Source organism: Amia ocellicauda, chromosome 3, assembly GCF_036373705.1.
Source record: "Amia ocellicauda isolate fAmiCal2 chromosome 3, fAmiCal2.hap1, whole genome shotgun sequence".
Taxonomy (NCBI): Eukaryota; Metazoa; Chordata; class Actinopteri; order Amiiformes; family Amiidae; genus Amia; species Amia ocellicauda.
Genome location: NC_089852.1, coordinates 1607234 through 1610641, shown reverse-complemented (window position 1 = coordinate 1610641; position 3408 = coordinate 1607234).

Here is a 3408-nt window from a genome sequence, read left to right as displayed (position 1 = left end):
CAGCTACACCACCGACCCCCCCACCGTGAGCAAGGCAGAGCGCCATCCAGTAAGCGCTGGCATTCTCTTGTATTCATCAGCATTATTATTATATCAGGCTGAGATTGATCGGATTCGATTACCCACAACTGGCCGCTTTTGATTTGGACCCCCAGGCCGGACGGTCCAGCACAGGCAGGCGGTTTTGTTCTGTTCTCTTTCTCTCTCCCCAATCTCCTCTTCTCCCCTCCTCTCCATCTGTGTGTTCCAGGGAGAAATTGTAACTGTCACACCGATAAGCATAGACACAAGACACACACAGAGACACAGAGAGACACACAGGTACAGACACACACACAGGCTGTGAGCCGCACAGACACTGAGGGATGCGTCTCCAGTCTCCTGTGTTTTGACTTCAGTGTAAGTGTGTACTGCAGCCCAGAGCCGAAACACAACAACAGCAGCTGCAACAACAACCAATACAAAAACAACAACAACCAGTCCCACCAGTTTACACCATCTGATAAAGAAATATAAAATCGATTTAATCAGCAAATGAGCAAGTCAGGAAAAAGGTTAAAGGAAGAAACTGGGAGATCAACTGGAACCAACAGATGTTGGGGGCACAGAGGCCGCAGGACTGGGGATCCCCTTCCTTCTGCACACCTGCCCCCATCCCTGACCCTGCAATGTGTGACTGGCTGCTGACTGCTGCCACTAGATGTCAGTGTTGCGTAACAAGTGAACGCTGAGCACAAACTAACTCCTGCCCTAAAAATTACTTTTTCTAATTTGCTAATTCTGCTTCTGGCCCTGGTGCCAGGACACTGTCAGAGCCCGGTGTGTACATGTAGACACACACACACACTGACACACACACAATTCCACGCCTGTTAATGAGAGGATATAATAAGTACAGAAAATAACCAATGATTCTGACAGAGAGACTTCAAGGGAGGCAGATAGAGAGGGTGATAGAGATAGAGGGAGAAAAAGAGAGAGAAAGGAAGGCAGGCAGAGAGAAAGGCAGTGTGGACAGGTAGTTAGATTTAAAGTCAGATATCAAGGATGATTCTTGGGTATAAAACTCACTAAACATGGAACGGTCATTCTGCTGTTTGACCACTGGAGGGCGATCTTACCTTACAATACAGCACCCAGCCCAGCAAAACCCAGCTGAGCCCAGCTCTACCAAGCCGAGTACACCTCAGTCCAGCCCAGTCGGTCTCGGCCTCCTGGGTCAGTTCTGAGTTCAGCAGCCGGTGGCCCTGTTTCAGTCAACTCCCCCAAAACACCAGGGAGCCCCAGACACAGGCAGCCATGTTGGGCAGGGGAAAAGGGGCATAAAGATTGAGGAAAACAAATGACAAACCTTAACTTGCACATCTCACACACACACACACACACACACACACACACACACACACACACACACACACTCACAAACACACTCATACATTGGTAAAAACTGACAAACAGACACATACAGAAATAGCCCATAATGGATTGTTCTTTCATCCAAGTACATACACCTCACACTCAACACACACGAAAACTCCAACACATACACACACAACTCTGCCAAAGCTGCACATACACACACACACACACATAGCCACACATGCACAGACGCAACTCCACCACACACACACACACAAACTGACACTGACACGAACGCGCGCACGCACACGCACACGCACACACAGCCCGTGACAGGGACAGTGTCCGTTGGCGAGTGGGGGGGCCCGGTGAGGGTGCCAGGCTGCTGTGATCTATGGGGAGCCCCTGCTAAATATACCAGAGCTGCGGTTTCACCAGAGCTGAGCAAAATTCCGTTTAAACCGGAATTCGCAAGCAGCCCTGTATCCTGATGTGGTGAAGCCTGGGGCACAGGGCCGCCGGCTGCCTGGGGCTGAGGGGATGCACAGAGAGGGAGGGAGGGAGGGAGAGAGAGAGGGAGAGAGGGAGGGGGCGGCACTGAAAGTCACAGTTGCTCTGGTTCGGGTGGGGGGTGCGGGGCAGGTTAGGGGCGTCCTTTCTTGCGATGGGGTCATGGCACCTCCACAGTCAGGCTTCTTGACAGCAGGCCAAGGGCGGCCATGTTGGTTGGGGAGAGTGTGTGTGTGTGTGTGTGTGTCAGTGAGAGAGAGAGAGAGAGAGAGAGAGAATTATTCATGCATCTTTTCTTATTATTATTTTGCATGTAATTATTTAAATGTATCTATATATTTTATTTTTACTTTATTGTCTATAAACGTATATTTTCTGTTTGTTATGTATTTTCAGCTTTATCTCACATGCTTTGGCAATACTTGTACATGTCATGCCAATAAAGCTTGTGACCTGCAGTCACCATAGTGTATCTCATTGCCAGTTCAGTCCATGTCAATCCAGGAGAGAGGAGAGAGAGAGAGGAGAAGAGAGAGAGTGAGAGAGAAGAGAGGAGAAGAGAGAGAGTGAGAGAGAAGAGAGGAGAAGAGCGATGAGGGGAGAAGAGAAGAGAGAGAGAGGAGAAGAGAGAGAGTGAGAGAGAAGAGAGGAGAAGAGCGATGAGGGGAGAAGAGAGAGTGAGAGGAGAAGAGAAGAGAGAGTGGCTGAACTAGTGTCTGTAACTGTTCCTCAACTCATTGAGGTCCCCTCACCTTTACATTATTATTATTATTATTATTATTATTATTATTATTATTATTATTATTCATGATTCATAATATGTATTCAAGATGACTCACAGGATTTAACAATCACTGACACACTCACTCTCACACACACTCACACACTCACACACACTAACATACTCACTCACACACTCACACACACACAGCCGCCTCACAGTGGAAGGAAGTTTCTTCGAGCCGTGTCTCGCGCCTCGGGGTCTCGGCCCCCCAATGCGGCTCCCCCTGACCGAGCGAACAGAAACAAAGCAAAGCACAACAACAAGAAGAGAACAGAGGAGCGAGACGGGGAGAGAGCAATGGCTGTGATTAATTACACCTTCAGCGCCAGTCGGCCACCTGTCACCTCGTCCCCGTCTGTTTTTTTTGTCTAACCCCTCTCCCCTTGCCCCCCCCACCCCGCGTGTCTCTCCCCGCCTGTCGGCCGAGAGTGCTGAGCTGACGGGAGCGAGCCGGTGCGCTGCGATATCGCACTCACTGTCACCAAATAATATCCATCCCTTTGAGCTCGGCCTCATAAATCAGCCACCTGACAGGGAGGAGATGGGAGAGACTGACCCCCTGGCCGGGTCACCCACAGGGGGTGCTGTCTGTGGTCACCCCTCCCTCCGCCGCCCCCTCGCTCCTGCATATTGAAGGCTCAGTTTCCTTAATCCCAACCCCCCTTCCCACTTGCAATCAGTGTCATTAAACCACCTCTGGATCACAACCCATTAACTGGGTCTGAGAGCAGCGCCTTGGTGTCTTCAGGGCTGTC